This window comes from Peromyscus leucopus, chromosome 17, assembly GCF_004664715.2.
Source record: "Peromyscus leucopus breed LL Stock chromosome 17, UCI_PerLeu_2.1, whole genome shotgun sequence".
Classification (NCBI taxonomy): Eukaryota; Metazoa; Chordata; class Mammalia; order Rodentia; family Cricetidae; genus Peromyscus; species Peromyscus leucopus.
Genome location: NC_051077.1, coordinates 21670470 through 21689142, shown reverse-complemented (window position 1 = coordinate 21689142; position 18673 = coordinate 21670470). Strand labels below are relative to the sequence as shown.

General features: G+C 43.5%; 1 long non-coding RNA gene across 1 annotated transcript in view; it reads left to right on the top strand.

Annotated features, from left to right (window-relative positions):
- Positions 1 to 18673, top strand: part of LOC119089219 — a 34132-nt gene that overhangs the window by 5446 nt on the left and 10013 nt on the right. Inside the window, exon 2 of the long non-coding RNA XR_005093092.1 lies at positions 13615 to 13707. This is a non-coding gene — a long non-coding RNA (uncharacterized LOC119089219). The remainder of the gene's footprint in view (positions 1 to 13614; positions 13708 to 18673) is intronic.

Here is an 18673-nt window from a genome sequence, read left to right as displayed (position 1 = left end):
TTCCATTCCAGTGATTTATTCCAAGGATATAACTGCACAGTTGGCAAAGATGTAGCTAATGGCAATGGTTATTTCAGTTGTTCATGTTGGTAGGTCTGTTAGAAGCATAACCCCCCCACACCAATAAAGGCAATTGGTTCAAATAAGCAATAATGAAACACAACTTCATATAGCCACCAAAGTATTACTACAGAAATCTATTCATTGATATAAAATGGTGTCATTTGTTGTTGTTAGAAGAAATAACAGAAAGACATACAATTTGTATTTAGTTGTGGTAAAGTACTTGACACAAAGTTTACCTTTTTTATTAAAAAAAAAAAGATGGTTTTTATGTGCATTGGTGTTTTGCCTGCATGTATGTCTGTGTGAGGGTGTCAGAAGCCCTGGAACTGTTATAGACAGTTTTGATCTGCCATGTGGGTGGGAATTGAACCTGGGTCCTCTAGAAGTGCAGCCAGTCTTCTTAACTCTGAGCCATCTCTCCAGCCCCTAAATTTTACCTTTCTATTTAGTTATTATTGCCTTCTGTTTTGCATTGTTGAGACAGGCAGACTCTTGCTGTGAAGTTTAGGATGGCCTTGAACTCACCAAACACCTGTGCCAGCCTTCTGAGTGCTGGGGTGACGGCTCTGCATCTCCACGCTTGATAAGACTGACTGTCATAACCCATAACCCATCCTTAGTGTGGTGGTTTGAATGAGAATGACTCCCATAGGTTCACATATTTGGATGCTTGGTTCCTAGTTGGTAGAACAGTTTTGGAAGGATTAGAAGGTGTTGTTAGGGTGGGAGGAGGGAGGACAGGGGAATCATGGCTGATATGTAAAATTAAATTAATTATAAAATAAAAAAAGAAGGTGTTGTTAGGATTCTGCTGCTCCTCCAGCTGCATGACCACACACACACAGTTCAGTAGCCAAACAAGGGGTCTTACGTCATCCACGCACATTGTGGTCACAAAATCTGCATATGCATGGTATAGCTCTGTAAACCCACATACACATGTGTAGAGAAATCCTTAAATAGCGGGTCACAGACTCCTCCCTTCTCTTCTGCTCTCCCCTCCCCCCTTTGTGTCTTTCACAGGCCTGCTGGCCACGCTCTATTCTGTTCCCCCTCCTCCTAATAAAGCTCTGATACTGGGTATTGTCCTGCCTCGTGATCTTTCTCCTAAGGTAACAAGCGCCGTATTTAAAACCAACAGGTGTAGCTTTGTTGGAGTATGTGTGGCCTTATTGGAAGAGATGTGTCACGAGTGGGGGAGCAATGGGAGGTGAGCTTTGAGGTTTCAAAAGTCTACACAAGCCGGGCGGTGGTGGCACACGCCTTTAATCCCAGCACTGGGGAGGCAGAGTCAGGTAGATCTCTGTGAGTTCGAGGCCAGCCTGGGCTACCAAGTGAGTTCCAGGAAAGGCGCAAAGCTACACAGAGAAACCCTGTCTTGAAAAAACAACAACAACAAAAAGTCTACACCAGTTCCAGTCTCACTCTCTCTGACGTAACTAGCAGATCTAACGCATGTTCTCAGCTACTGCTCCAGCATCATGCCTACCTGCTTGTTGCCATGCTCTCCACCATAATGATCATTGACTCACCCTCCGAGACTGTAAGCAAGCCCCCGATTACACGCTCTCTTCTGTAAGTTGCGGTGGTCATGGTGTCTCTTCACAGAAATAGAATGATGACTAAGACACTTGGTGCATGGTTCAGTGGTACTACAGGTAGCCAACATCTCTCATGCAGCCAGTCTCCCGAGTTCTTTTCTTCTTGCAGCACAGAATTTAAAGACCCACCAAATTCCTTTTAACTCTTCCTCTAGACCCTAACGACCATCATTTGTGCATTGGTTTTCATAAGGGTTATTTGGTTAGGTATCTTACATGAGTGAAATCATGCATTTCTTACCTTTCTGCGGTTGGCTTATTTCACTTAACTCATCTCAAGTTTCACTGAGGGTGTAAAAAAGTTCACGATCTTCTCCCTTCCTAAGGGTGAATAATATTCTAATGTGTGTGTGTGTGTGTGTGTGTGTGTGTGTGTGTGTGTGTGTATGTGAATGAGATTGCATGTATATTAAATTATATGAATTTATTATATTTAGCCACCATCCATTGATGGACATTAGATAGTTGCTTCTTCATTTTTCTTATCATGAATAATGCCTATGTGGACATGAGTATACTCACATCTCTTGAAGACATTGCCTTCAGTCCCTTGCTTAGCTGGATAGTAATTCAATTTTTAAACTTTCTTGTTGTTGTTGTTTGTTTGTTTTTGTTTTCCAAGACAGGGTTTCTCTGTGTATCCTTGGCTTTCCTGGAACTCGCTCTGTAGATCAGGTTGGCTTCGAACTCAGAGATCCACCTACCTTTGCCTGCCAAGTGCTAAGATTAAAGGTGTGCGCCACTGTTGCTGGAGAGCTTCTCTCCAGCTTCCACCAACCCCTGCAGTCCCACAATCCATGTATAAAATAATCACTCAGACGCTTATATCACTTATAAACTGTATGGCCGTGGCAGGCTTCTTGCTAACTGTTCTTATATCTTAAATTAACCCATTTCTATAAATCTATACCTTGCACGTGCTGTGCTTACCGCGTCTTCACATGCTGCTTGTCTGCGGTGCTGCAGTGTCTCTCCTCCTTCTTCTGTTTCCCAATTTTCCTCTCTCTTTGTCCGCCTATACTTCCTGCTGTCACTGGCCATCAGTGTTTTATTTATATAGAGTGATATCCACAGCACGCCACCACTGCCCGGCTTAAAGTTTTGGAAGACGACCATACTGTATAGCTATCTTGCTTAAAAATGGCCTCCTGATTCTGCCCAATGACACCATAATATCACGTTTCTCTCAGGTCTTTGGCTTTCACTTTTCCATCTGCTTTGTGACTTGACACCCTGTTCCCCAGCCACCTTACTCTACTATCAGTGTTCTTATTAGCTCAGTGACTTTTCTTGAATCTTCTCTCCTGTGACTTCATCTCTTTCCACGGTTTTACCTCTCATCTGCACACTAATTATTCCCAGCTAGTGCACATACCTGTTTGGAAAGCCCATCTTATGCTGTATGTTCCCTGTTTGGTCTTCTCTGTCTGTCTTTCCCTTTCTGACCGGTCTCTCTGTCTCAGCACATCAACTATTTCTGGATTTCATCAATAGTCTCTCTGATTTCCAGGAAGGTCTGTCCTGTGACCGTTTCAAACATGACTTTGAAGGCTGGAGGTGTATAAGCTTGGTCAACTTACAACTTCCTCTTGGTGGGTCCCCTCAGGTTGGCTGTATCACTCTCCCGAAGCCACAGATCCCAAGAGATCCCCTTGTCCCCTCTTCTCCCCCCCCCACTTCTTTCTCTTTCCTCCCATCTTTAAGGCTACCTATAGACATGGCTCTGCACTGCTGCTGCCATAAAGAACCACAGTGTCATCCAGCTTCTCTTACGCTCTGCTCACACTATTGTAAATGACCCATTTATTAAACTTTCCCATCAGGACCCTGTCCTGACTTCTCCCCTTGTGACACTCAGTCTTCATAAACATTACAGCTCAGCCCAGGAATTCTGGTCTTCCTAGCACCCTCTGCTTTTTTTTTTTTTTTTTTTTTTTTTTTTTTTCAAAATCTATCTTTGCAAAATACACTGTGTGACCAGACCAGGTGTGCCCAGGGTCAAGATGACTTCTCTGTCTTAATTGTCCTCATGCTCCATGTTATCTGACACTAAGTCTATAAACTGAGTTCTACAGAGATAAACACTTCTTTTCCTTGGGCTCTTAGATTACCTATTACCATCTCAAAACATCTTTCTCTCCAGGTTCATTCTAGCTGCTGGCCTGGTTTTGTTTGCTCTTAGGGAAGGAGAACATTGATCTCCTTCAGGAAGTGTGCATTTTTACTTAAATGTTTTGTTCTTTTGGTGGAAAGAATGACTCTGAAGGTATTAGAGATAACACATATACCTTCTCAAGGTCTTCCAGTTTGGAGAGCAGCTTTTACCAGCTAATCCAACACAGCAGACTTAAGCTTCAGTGTCTCGATCTGCATCTGTACTTTCTTTAAAAACCTTACAGGAAAACAAGCCATGGAGACTTAGTCCACCCTCTGCATTGGTAGAAATGGACCACTTGACCTCACAGGTTTCATACAAGGCCGTTTATTTTTAACAAAGCAATCTCACTGCATTTATCATCACCGGGTAGTAATCCTACGTTATCAAAAGGATACAAATTAATACTTCAGAGCTTTATTCCCAACAGACGACACCAAAAGAGGAAAAAAGAAAAACAAACAAAAAACTGTAACACCTTCTTTTAATTCTCATTTTCCTGATCATTTCTTTTCTTTCTCCTTTTTTTTTTTTTTTTGAGCTGAGGCTCAAACCCAGGGCCTTGTGCTTGCTAGGCAAGTGCTCTACCACTGAGCGAAATCCCCAACCTTTCTTGATCATTTCTAATCGGGATACTTCCTAGCAGAGTATTATCATCTCCTTTTAGCGGGACCTACCTCACCCAAGTATTTTCTTGACTTTGCTTTAGAGCAACTCTCTTCTGCGTCAGTATCAGAAAGGTTCACGTACTCATCCAAACGAGCAATATAACACTCTTTCTTCCTACTGCTCACTGAGCCACACTGGAGTGTGACATCCATTCTGCAGTACCGGAAGATGACGTTAGGAGTTGTACCATCCCATTCTGCACCGTGTGGCCATGGTCATGCTGCGTGCGTCATGGTGGAATCTTACCATGAGCCCAATTCCATTGTCTATGAAAAGGAAAGCTGTAATCCTAGACTGGGCATTCATTTCAAACCCCCACATACAGAAGCAGATCTAGGAAGGTAGAATATAGATATTTAAATTGCCAATTTCACACCTCGATTATTTGGCATAGTCAGTTGCAAGTTTAGGAAAGAAAAGAAGCATACAAAAACCTAAACGAAAGGATAAATGCTGCCTTTTGTATGAAATCTTCACCTTGGATGAAAGAAAAAAGTAGACGTGTCCTCGTCTGCAGGAACTGAACAGAGTGTTTCCCTGCTTTCTCCTGACGGGGCTGTTTGAATGAAACACCCATCACTGGTGATGGAGGACTCCGAGCTGAGGAACCATCACTAGGTGAAGAGTCTCTAAATTGGTTATATATGCTTGAAAACTTAGGAAGGGACCACACAAAGGCAACCAATGTCTTGCACGCTGATGTTTTAAGGATACAGGAGACCGTGTGGAAATGAGGGGAATATATAAAGGACATGACTGATCCATTCCAGGAGCATTACTGATGCTATGGCTAATCCATGAGGTTGGATGTCTCATCTGGTCTTCAGCCTACGTCCCCCAAGAGGCAGGCAGTCTCTAATACTAGTGAAGGAATGTATTTGCTACCAAGAGTGAGGGCAAGCAGGCAAAGAGCAAAAGCTCCCTTCTTCCATGTCTTGCTATCAGGTGTGGCTCAGATTAAAATAAGTTAGAGATAGTCCTGAATATAAAACTTCTATGCAAGCCAGGTACTGTGGCTGAGTTGGTGGTCACTTATCAGACTGTAATTCAAACCAATGTTCTTCTCACAGACACGAAATTCAGAATACTCCAGGGTAAATGGTTTACCTGATATATTCAGCTTTTGGAGGAACAATTTTTTAAAAAATTTCTGTTTGTTTTTTCACTTTATGTGTTTGATATTTTTGAGACAGGGTCTTTCTATGCAGTCCTGGCTATCTAAGAACTGGCTACATAGACCAGACTGGTCTCGAACTCTCAGAGATCCTTCTGTCTCTATCTCTGAAATGGTGGGATTAAAGGCATATATCACTATGCCTGGCTTTTTTATATTTGTGTGTGTGTGTGTGTGTGTGTGTGTGTGTGTGTGTGTGTGTGTGTTTATATATCTATATGTCTGTGTGTGAGTGTGTCTGTGTCTGTGTATGTGTGTCTGGATGTATGTGTCTGTGTATGGTGATATTTTGTTTGTGTTCTAACAGATAAAGCTTGCCTGAAGATCAGAGTATAGAGTTGAGCCAGGCAGTGGTGGCACACACCTTTAATTCCAGCACTCAGGAGGTAGAGGCAGATGGATCTCGGTTGAGTTCAAGGCCACCCTGGGCTACGCAAGACTTGATCCACTTTAAAAGAGAAAACAGAGCCAGGTAGTGGTGGTACACACCTTTGATCCCAGCACTTAGGATCTCATGCCTTTAATCCCAGCACTAGGGAGGTGGAGACAGGAAGTGATATGGCTGGGCAGAGAAAGGAATATAAGGTAGGAGGAAACAGGAACTCAGTGTCTTTGAGGCTGAGGAGTTGGCGAGGTAAGGGTGATGGCTGTGACTTGCTCCTTTGTCTCTCTGATCATTCAGCATTTACCCTGATATCTAGCTCCAGGTTTTTATTATTAAGACCAATTAGTATTTGCGCTACATCTATGTGCAAGCATGCACATGCATACAGCCCCTGTGTGGAGGTCAGGTGACAATTTGTAGGAGCTGGCTCTCTCTTTCCATAATATGGATTCTAGGGAATGAACTCAAGTTGTCAGGCTTGGTGGCAGGAAACTTTCCCCACAAAGCCACCTCATAGGAGTGACAATTTTAAAGCTCCAGAAGCTAAAAATTAAATTAGATTCTTCGGCATGATGGCACACACCTATATCTAATACTAGCACTTGAGCAGAGAGGCAGAAGGATTATTAATGAAAGGGCAACCTGGGCTGCCTCAAAACACGAAGCAAAACAATGGAATTTTTATTTGCTGCCCCCATCCTCCTCACGGTCCCGTTTAAATAGGGAGTGACCTAGGCATGTGTCCCTCAAGTGACCGACCCACAGCGCTGTCCCCGCTGTCCCCACGGTGTTGTTGAGAGTTTCTCAGATCCACTTGAGCATCCCATGCACTCACGCTTTCTATTCTGGTGTAGCAGCGGAGGGCTTCCGCTTCCGCTTCTGCTGGCGCGGCTGCTTAGATAAGCAGTACCAGTGCATGCCGGGAGTTCCTGAGCAAGCTCGCTGGATGCTTCCTTCTTTGGTTGTCCAAAGTCAAAGGAAACTGACCACAATGCACAGCCTCGGCTTTTTTTTTTTTTTTTTTTTTAACCTAATGTTATCAGTGCTTGCTACCCTCTGCCGAGGTCCTGGATGGACAGTTAGAAAACAGGGATTTTTGTCAAAAAATAATTGGGCTGATATTACATAATCGAAGTCATACAAGGTCTAGGATCTCACCCCCTTTATTTCTCTTCTCTGTGACTTTTATAATTCTGGGGGAAAATATTTGAACAGTGAGAGCTGGAGCCACCAGGTCTGCCGTGGGCTCATTCATGCCTGTGATTTTAACCAGATGGTGTTAAATGGGCCTTTCTGAGGCAGGCCCGTTTCCTTTCTATACCTACCCCTGTAGGGCCACTAGGGACGGTGGAGCCCACGTTTAACACGGAAATTGTTCAAGCCAAGAAGCTGAGCAGACCAGAGAGACAGGAGGCAAGTTTCACGTCTTTGCAGAGAGCCAAGGTGAACGGGAGGTTGGCCACTGAAGTGGGGACCCAGTGAAGAACTGGATGGAAAGGCCAGCGTGGCCACCCAGGACATACCCTGGTGGTCCCGGCTTTGCTTTTCAGAGCACGCAAACCATTGCAAAGTCGAGGCATTCTGAAGAATGGCCTAGAGAACCTGGATACCTCTCCTGCTGCCTTCTGAGCTTCTTCACGGTGCCTGGTGGTTTCTCGGCCTCTCGCTGACCCACCTCCAGAATGTTCCAGTCAAGACGAGTGTTCTTGCCTGGCCTACAGCACATATGGATCGTGTAGTGCTAGGATAGGAGGTCGGAAGAACTACACTTCTCTCGTGTCCTTCTGGCCCTCCTCTGCCTTAATAAAATGTGTTATTGCCTTGATCTGTTCCCCAGACTCAAAGAGAAATGCTGCTACAGCCCAGGAGACTTCTAAACAGAAAAAAAAAATATCCCTGTGATAGAAAAAATGTGACTGGGGCTGGTGAGTTGGCTCTCTGGGTAAAGGTGTTTGCGACCAAGTCTGAGGACCCTTCCTCTCCTCTCTTCATCTCCTCCTGCTCCCTCTCAAATTCATGACCTCCTCCTCCTCATCATCATCATTGTCATTATTATTATATAAATATGGATGTGTATACACACACACATACACACACACACACATATATACAACCTGCTAAGTCTATTTGTATGTGTTTAAAGATGACTACTTGGAGACTTGTCTACCGCTTGGGGACTTGTCCTTGGAGAGGTCTAATTCTCCCTTTCTTAGCAGCAATTAATTGACCGTAGCTCTTCATCTAGTGGGGGGGGGCCTTGTGAGATTTTCCCCATCCTCACTGGCATGTCAACTTGATGGTGTCAGGCAGGTCTTGTTTAGACAGTCATGCTGTTGGGATTTCATGGGTGCAGCTCCCCATCACACAAAGACGACAGTGTAGACTTTTAAAGGAGATTTTCTAGCAACTTGCTGTAAGGCATTGTCATCCCCAGACAAGGCTCTACCATCTTCATGAGATCCGTGGTGCCTACTTGAGTGGGTCCATTGTGATCAGGCAGATTGTTGACATTCCCTTGGACAATGAGAGGGTGCGAAGGGTCATTGGACCCTTGCAAGATATTACAGTCACTTCCCCCTGCCCTTTGTATGCATTTTTTTTTTCCTTATTGGACTTGGTTTCGTGGTCTGGGGAAGGTGCTAGAGTACATGGGCTGGGGGTGATGAGGGAGAAGGACTTCATTTATGCAGCTGTTGGGGGCAGCCATCATCCATCGGGGTACAGCCCTTCCTGTGTTCCTGCCTCAGGACTACCCACTGTCCTAGTTAGGGTTTCTATTGCTGTGAAAAGACATCATGACCACAGCAGCTCTTATAAGGAAAACATTTCATTGAGGGGGCTTGCTTAGAGTTTCAGAGGTTCAGTCCATTATCATCATAGTGGGGAGCATGGTGGCATGCAGGTAGATATGGTGCTGGAGAAGTAGCTGAGAGTCCTACATCTTGCAGGCAACAGGAAGTCGACTGAGACACTGGGTGGTATCCTGAGCATAGGAAACCTCAAAGACCGCAGTGACACACTTCCTCCAACAAGACCATCCTTACTTCAACAAAGTCACATCTCCTAATAGTGCCACTTCCTATGAGATTATGAGGGCCAACTACATTCAAACTACCACACCCTCACATCCACTTAAGGATCGGGCAAGATCTTTAAGGAAGCCTAATTAACTCAGTTTCTCTAGGGTGAACTGTGGTGGAAACAAGCATCAGTTATGAGGAAGGGGTAAACTCCTCCTAGGGAGAAAATTCTCACAACACTTACTTGTACCTAAAAACAATCAAGCTGAGGAGCTCATATTGTGTGCAGACTCTGTGTTGATGGACAGACACACTCTTGGGGATTTACTGTGTCAACACTAAGGATATTTTAAAAGTTGATTATATGGGGAGAAAAGGCTGAGGGATGGCTGGATGTGAGCATCAGTACAGCAGGGAACTTTTTACACTGGAAGCTGAATACACTTGATCTGTCTGAGGCACATTCTGCAGAGAGCCGCAAGCTCTCCAGCATGCACCTTCCAAAGACTTCCCTGGAGTGACTAAAGGAGCAATGACTCATGGGAGAGACTGTGGTGATATTGTGTTCCCCAAAATATTGTGCACTCTAATAAACTTATCTGGGGTCAGAGAACAGAACAGCCACAATATTAAACATAGAGGTTAGGCAGTGGTAGCACACACCTTTAATCCTATCACTTGGAGGCAGAGATCCATCTGGTAAACTTACAGAGGTAAGTTTAAAGCCACACTGAAACAGCCAGGCATGGTGACTCACGACTTTAATCCCAGAAAGTGAGCCTTTAATCCCGGAAAGTGATGGCAGAAAGCAAAAAGGTATATAAGGCGTGAAGACAGGAACTAGGCAGGTTAAGCTTTTAGGCTTTGAGCAGCAGTTCAGCTGAGACCCATTCAGAGGAGGACACAGAGGCTTCCAGTCTGAAAAAACAGGATCAGCTGAGGAATTGGCAAGGTGAGGTGGCTGTGGCTTGTTCTGCTTCTCTGATCTTCCAGCATTCACCCCAATATCTGGCTCCGGGTTTGTTTTTAATTAATAAAAACTTTTAAAATTCATGCTTCAAGAGACCAAGTGAAAGCCGCTGGGGTCATAGGAATTATCTCCCGAGGAAGTATGTGAAGCCCATAAAATCACCATGGGTCTTCAGTGAGGCATAGAAGAGGAGCCAAAGGAAAGAGACCACTGCAAAAGCAAGAGAAGGCTGAATGTAAGGACCACTCATCATGAAGAAAGAGACCAGCTTCAGTAGCAAATACCAACAGGGCTGTGGGTGCGCCTTGGGGTATAGCATGTCCCTAGCATGGGCAAGTTCATAAGTTTAATCCCTGGTGCTGAAGGCAGGGAAAAGCCTGGCATAGTGACATATGACTCTAATAATCCTTGTACTCAAGAAGCTGAAACAGGAGGATGTTGAGTTGGAGACCAGCCTGGGCTACATAGAGAGGCCAAATATCAAATAAAATAAAACAACCAGAATGTAGAGGAAAGAAAAGCCATAAAATTTAGCCTGGGAGATGGCATTTTGCTGCTAAGGATACGTTCTCTGCCACGAAGATCATCTTGCTGAGGTAAAGAGGGGATTAAAAACAAGCCATAAACTAATTCTAAAGAATCTTTCCTTTTTTTTTTCTAAAGAGAGTCTCTATGTGGCTTTGGTTGTCCTGGAACTCTCTGTGTAGATCTAGCTGGCCTCAAACTCAGACCGCTACCTTTGCCTCTTTAGTGCTGGTATTAAAGGCATGGACTACCATGTCTAGCTAGAGAAAGTTTTTTTGAGTAAGTGGCAGTGTGTGTGTGTGTGTGTGTGTGTGTGTGTGTGTGTGTGTATGTGTGTGTATGTGTGTGTGTATATATATGTGTGTGTGTATGTATGTATGTGTGTGTGTATTATGTGTGTGTATGTATGTTTGTATGTGTGTGTGAATGTGTGTATGTGTATGTGTGTGTGTGTATGTATGTGTGTGTGTTCTGTTATTATTGACCTTTCTTACGTTTGTCAGGTTTGGTCTAGATACATGGGTTAGGTGAATCCTTGTCCATATGAAGAATATTAGTGTATCCTATTACAATTCCCCCATCATACCTCTCCACAGAAGGGATAGTCAGTGTCCAGACAGCATCGTTGAGCTGTATGTTGCCACCAGAGCAATGGGAACTTCCCACGCAAATAACCCCATCTCTACCTTCCCCCCTTTCTACCACCAGCCTCAGGCAAAGCACGCAGCAATTAGGAGCAGAGTTCGAAAAAGGTGGAGAGGGACATCTGGGGAGAATTTGATTCCTAAAACCCACGTGAATAAGGGTGGACATGGACAGACCTTTGGCCCCAGCACTGATGAGGCGGAGGAGGCAAGCTGCTGCCTGAGGCTTGATAGTCAGCCAGCCTCATGTACTTGGTGAGCTCCAAGTCAGCAGGAGACCTTGTCTCAAAATCAGGGTGAGCTGCACCTAAAAGAGATGCCTGAGGTTGTCCTCTGGCCTCCACAGTCACACACTTGCACACTCACGAGCACCTGCCTGCATGTGCACATGTACACAAGGAAGAAAAGTGGAAAACCTTTGTTAGTGAAAATGAATTGTTGGGGCCACTGAAATGGCTCAGTGTAACTAGAGTTTTCCTGCCTTGCCCACAGTCAGGACAAATCTTTGTCACCCACCAGTCCCACAGCCGCTCAGACCCAACCAAGTAAACACAGAGACTTATATTGCTTACAAACTGTATGGCCGTGGCAGGCTTCTTGCTAACTGTCCTTATAGCTTAAATTAATCCATTTCCATAAATCTATACCTTGCCACGTGGCTGGTGGCTTACCGGCGTCTTTACATGCGGCTTGTCATGGCGGTGGCTGGCAGTGACTCCTTCTGCCTTCCTGTTCTTTCTTTTCTCCTCTCTGTTAGTCCTGCCTATACTTCCTGCCTAGCCACTGGCCAATCAGTGTTTTATTTATTCACCAATCAGAGCAACAGATTTGACATACAGACCATCCCACAGCAGCTCAGTGCACAAGGGTGCTTGCTGCCAAGCATGATGACCTGGTTTCAATCCCCAGGACACATTCGGTAGGAGAATGGACTCTACAAGTTGTCCTTTGACCTCCACGTGCACATGTGCACGTGTGCTCCATGTGCATGCTTCTCCACACACGATAAAATAATGTAATTAAAAATAAATGATTGATTCTTCACTTTTGAGTATATGTTCAATTACTGTTCTGTGTGACCGCTTGGGAATTACACGACCACACTACTATGCCCAAGATTTCCGTTGACCCCTGAAGCGTGCTTGTTTTCATGAGGAAAACCCTTGACAGTTCAATTTTGTGTCAAATGAAGTGCTGGAAGAGACTTTAGTTATTGAGACTTAGATATTCCATTCATAATTTCTCATGGGAGAAAAGTGAGCTCATCACCTTCACTATAAGGTCAGATGGTACTGGTGGACAAAGATAAAACTTGAACTTGGGAGAATATTAGACGTACAGAAAACTCAAAACACACACACACCACATACACATGTATTATACACACATACAATCTCTTTTAAAAGCTCTTTAAAAGCACCAAAAAACTTAGCCCACAAGAGTGACCCCACCATCCTGATGGGGATTCCTGGTGACCTTAAGAGTGGTCTTTGAATGATCACACAGCATGACATGCCATTTCCTAGACACGATGCAGACATTGCAATCTTGGAACCAGAGCATCAATGATTGCTGAGATGAGATCCTCACATGATTGGGCCCACTAGGAAGAACCCTGAGGCAGCTCATGAGGAGTATATGAGCAGCTCATAGGCCTCAGGTGATGACATGAGACACAGGGGAGTCACATCTCCTGGAGGGTGTAGAGACCATTAACCATTGCTGAGAGACAAAGACAAAGACAAAGACAAAGAAAGCTTTAGTGTATACTCACCTATGCTGTAGGACATAGAAGGTTCTCAACCTTTCTAATGCTGCAGACCTTCAATACAATTCCTCATGTTGTGGTGACCCCACAACTATAAAATTATTTTCATTGCTACTTCGTAACTGTAATTTCATGACCATTATGAATTGTAATATAAATATCTGATATGCAACCCTAAATGGGTCACGACCCACAGGTTGAGAACCACTGCTGTAGACACTCCTCAAATCCTATAAATAACCTCTCTTAAGCCCATTAGTTCTCCAAGCTGGACTTGGATGGGATTGTTTATTTATTCAGTCACTGGGACCTTATCTATGGTGAATAGACATTTATTCACCTCTCCCTAGGAAAAGTTAATGGGACATTTAGTAAAATATATTAAAAATTGGAAAGTGTATGTAGCTTGACGAACCAATGTTTTCTGAAGGTTATGAAGTCATGCATGGCTAGGATACTTTCGAAGCCAAGACAGATCAGTGGATTTCCGGTAGATAGCAGAGTTTCAAAACTCTGCTGGTAAGTTTGCAGATTCTGTGCTGAAATTAACATTTCTTTAAAAAACAACTGCTACTTGTTGAGCCTGGGATAGCACTTTTAAAAAGCATACTTATTTTAAGAAACTATTTATTCACAGAGGAGCTGAATTTTCTTCATATGCTTCTACTGAAACAAGACTTTACGACAGATGGAGTACACAGAGCGGCTGTGAGAATCCATCTACTTCCTGGTAAGCTGCACACTAACAAGATGTGTCAGTTGCAAATGACATCACTCTTCATGCTGCATTTTTGGTTCAGAATGATATTTTTTTATAAAGTTATTGATATAACATGCAATGTGTCATTTTTTTTTCAGAAAAATATTTTTAATTTATGTGTCTGTGTGAATGCTTGCTATGTGTGTATATACCCACGGTGACCAAAAGAAAGTGGAAGATCCCATGGACCTGGAGCTACAGGAGGTTGTGAGCTGTTCCTTCTGGGTGCTGGGAACTGAACGCTGGTCCTCTGCAAGAGCAGCAATGGCTCTTAACTACAGAGCCATCTCTCCAGCTCCTACTGTCACTTTAAAATGAATAAATATTTGAGTTTTCTTTTTTTTTTGTTTTTTTTTTTTTTCAAGACAGGGATTCTCTGTGTAGTTTTGTGCCTTTCCTGGAACTCACACTGTAGCCCAGGCTGGCCTCAAATTCACAGAGATCTGCCTGCCGCTGCCTCCCGAGTGCTGGGATCAAAGGTGTGCGCCACCACCGCCCGGCTAATAACTGAGTTTTCTCAGCGTTGATTTCCAGTGTGATAAATTCAGGCTTTCCTTTTCCAAGCTTCAGTTTTCCTTGTTTGCAGTTAGCTGCTGTCAATCACGGTCCCCAAACATGAAGTGGAAAAACCCTAGGAGAATTCAGGAAGATGTGTCCATAGAATACAGCAAAGAAATACTTTGTATCTGTAATTTATGATTTGGGGAAAATCCAAAAATCTTGTCAATTTTCAACACTGAGATGATGGACGACTAAATTAGGCCTGAAGACTAATTTGCCAAGTTGGCCTTTCTTGTTAATCATCTTGACAGAATAGTTTTTTTTACATTTATATATATTAGTAACAGTTTTTATATTTTTAACTTAGGTAGAGTCAAAATTAAGAGGAATTATCTTTGAAGATTCCTTATACATCTATGGTTTGGAATTTGACTAGAAAAAGCAAAAAAATGTTTTTACAGTTGATTTTATGCATATTCTTTATACTATTAATTATGATCACTTGTTATGCATATTGTAGTTTGGGAGTTTTTTCTTTTCTCTGATACATCTTCTGAAATAAGAAACTAACTTGTAGCCTTTCATTCATTTTAAAATGCTAAGATGCTGTACAAGCCTGTATGCTTAGAAAAAACAACAAATACCAGACAGGCAGTGGTGGTACATGCCTTTAATCCCAGCACTCTGGAGGCTGAGGCCGGTAGTGTGCGAGTTCGAGACTAGTCTGGCTTACAAAGTGAGTTCCAGGACAGCCAGAGCTGTTACACAGAGAAAACCTGTCTCAAAAAAGAGAGAGGAGGAAGGAAGGATAGAAAGAAGGAAGGAAAGAAAGGAAGGAAGGAAGGAAGGAAAAAAACAACAAAGCATGCATTGTGTATGGGGTTTGCACTTTCTGAGGTTTCAGGCACCCTCTGGGGTCTTGCAGTGGAGTCTATCTTCTGTGAATAAAAGGAGATGGACCACTTTATCACTAATCTACCTTAAAAAGCTATTTGAAACCTTCTAAGTTTTTTTGCCTTTGCTTGATGAGACAAGGTCTCAAATAACCTTGCTGACTTTGAACTTTCCATGAAGTAGAAGGCGACCTTGAACTCCTGACCCCCCTGTCTCTACACCTCCAGGTTATAGGTCTGATTTTTGTCATTTTCATTTTTAAGAATCCCGGTGAGTTCTGAGATGGATGTGTGTGTCTCCCTTAGTCTTAAGAGACCTCCAAACTGTCCCCAAGGCAAATGAGGCACTTCGTTCTTTTTTTTCTTCTTTTCTTGAGGCCAAGCCCATACCATTGAGACAAAAGAGAAAATTAAACTGAGAGAAATAGCCAAGGGCTTATGGAGTCCCTTAGTGCCATAGGCCATCGACACTCACCTCCTTTCTGAAAAGAAAAGTATTCTGTGAGGCAATAGTTAATCCATCCCATTTTGGTGTAAGAGGCTCAAAACAGTGGGGCCCCTTGTCCTGTCCCAAGGCTTGTATTGTATGTAGGGACAAACTTTATCACTTCTCATCAGACCAAGACCCAAATGTATTGGATGGTAATTAGAACCATTAAGAGCAGTTGAGATTAAATGTGGCTTTGACTGGAGTTATCTGAACAACTGCCTCAAAAGGCTGTTTCCCTGGGCTGGACAAGACAGTGATGCCACAGTTACCAAACTTCTTGCCCAGTCAGCAGCCCCGCCCCCCCTTTAAACATCTCGCGATCAGTCCTCTTCCTTAATAAAAGATCGTCCACTTCTGTCTTTTTACCCCCGTGTGTTTTTGTCCTGACTTTCTTTGTGGATCTGGGGCAGGTTGTTACACATGGGCCAACAGCTCAGAGTCGGGCTTCCTGTGTGAATGCCAGCGGGGCTCCTTTCCAGCTTACCATTTGATATGTTATCTGGGGCAGCAGTGGCCGGGCACCGCCAAGGTTTCGGATGGCTTCCTTCAATTTCCTGTATTGTTACAATGGTGGATGTGTGTGCCCATGAACACGTGCGTGTGCAGAGGAGAGTAGAGGGCCAGGGGAGGCTTCTGCGATGCATTTCCTTAGCCTCTGCTAAGGGTTTTTTTAGCTAGACGTACACATGATGGAAAAAGCAAAAGTTAGTCACAGCGAGGGTTCCTCACAGGGCTGCCACTAAAGCCCTAAAGTGGATTTCGTCGAATTATTTCATCTTCGGGGCCAGTTCTATTGCTGTATAAGGCTTCTTCCGGCTCCGAATCTCTGGCTTCTGTTCAAAGGTTCATTTTCTGCTCCCCATGGTTTGCGGTTCTGAAACACTTGGTCCCCACCGCACCCCCACCCCCTTTATGATCTGACACCGTGCATTCATGTGTTCTTAGCCCTCATATTTCCTTTGGTTAATTCTGTATTAATCCCTTGCATTTCAGCGTTAGGAAACCGTCTCCTCCTCGAGCCTTTATTATCCAGGCCCCCATTGTCTCTACACAAATATTACCCACAGCAGGCTTTATCTGCAAAGAGGGTCCACAATGTTTTTGCTTCCTGTTTTCTTCCTGGGGCTTCTAGAGTTCGGAGATTGGGTTTCTTCCTGACAAAGGTGGACCCAGAGTCGCGGAGCTAGCAGTCTCTTCTCTGTTTCGTTCTTTTTTTTTTTTTTTTTTAAATTCAATTCGTTTTAAATATGCACAGCGGCATATTTAATTCACCCGTGTCTGTCTCTGAGTATGGACATTTTAAATAGAGCCAGGAGAGGGAACTTGTTTTACGGTTTTGGGTTGTCCCATGCTGATGGCTTCCTCGGGTCCTCCACAAGCGGGTTCAGCGCCATCTAGCGATGCGGCCGCTAAAGCTTTGCTGAAGATTGGCTTGGCTGAAACAGGCAAAAACACTAGAAGCCGTGCACCTCGCCCACAGTCTCCAGGAGGGTCAAATTTGTTACTGAACACAATTTTCGTAAGCTACAGAACTCCTGGACCACGAAAAGTGATGGTTTCTGACTGTTGTGTTTGAGGTAGGACTCATGTTTGACCTGTAAGTTTTCATTGTGATGTGATGTGATGTGATGTGATGTGTGTGTGTGTGTGTGTGTTATAAGATGTCTGTTGGTAATTTATGAATCTTTGTAAGAGCAACTGTGTAAGCCAGTTGTTTACTTTCTAATCAGCCTCTATTTTTTCTTCTCCTTTTTGGTGTAAATATTTCCAAGAAACCTTCCAAACCTTTACAAAAACTTCTGCCAGCCTGAGCCGTAGTTTGTGATATCAATTGTACATCTTTTAGGAATCATGGCTTTCCAATCTCCAGAGGTCAATGTTCACAGGCGTAGACATGCTGGATCATTGCCACTTATTGGGTGTTATGTTTTTGAGAGGACTTTTGGTTTGGTGATATTTACGTTTATTTAATATTTAAATTTATTTTATATTTAAAAAAATTCCGGCTCACAAAACTCCACAAGTTAAATACCGTGATAATTTACTCAGTGGTTGCAAATTGGAAAAGAAGATAATAGAGGAAATAAATGAGACGTAGGCTAATGGCATTAGATTAGTCAGAGCACCGTTTAGCAGTGTGGAATGCCCTTACGGATGCCACATTTCACCAACCAAAGTGGAAGGTATTCAAGCTACAGGATAGGACCTATCTGTGTGCTCAGAAGGCTGCTGACAAGTGTTAGAGATTATTATTATTATTATTATTATTATTATTATTATTATTATTACATTTTTGGTCTGGAGTGATAGCTCTATTGTGTAAATTGCCTGCCACCCGAAGATAAGGACCTGAGTTCAATTCTCCAAGACCCATGACATTAAAAGCCATGTGTGGTGGCCTGTACATTAAAAGCCATGTGTGGTGTCCTGTGCATTAAAAACCATGTGCGGTGGCCCATGCATGAAAAATCTTAGTGCTGGAGAAGCAGAAGCAGGAAGATCTCCAGGGGTCACTGGTCAGCCTAGACTGCTTTGCAAGCTTCAGGTCAATGACAGACTTTGTCTCAGAAAACAAAGTGAACAGTGACTGAGGAATGACACCCGAGGTTATGTTCTGGCCTCCACATATACACACCTGCACACAGGTACAGCTGTACACACATGTCACTTGTCCCTTAGAAACATGTACAAACACGGAGAGAAAAAAAATTACATTTTCAGAGATCCACCCAGAAGTGATCTTAATTAAGCAAGGTGGAGCTGGTTCTTTCTTACAACTGTACCTGTAGGCTCAGTTGTAAGAAGTGGGGGTCCCAGGATCATCCCCATATCCTGGGTGCTAATGAAAAGATGGTTGGTGGAAGGGTCATGGAAGGTCACCTGGACATAAGCCTAGCCTAGTGTCTGATTTTCTTGGATTAATTAGTTTATTTGGTCTTTTCTCTTAGAAGCCAAGCCACCTTTCCACATTGTGCCCTGTGTTCATTAATTTTAAATAGGACAAGACTTTGAGGTTGTAGAAGACACAGGGCTGAATAAGATTAAATGGATT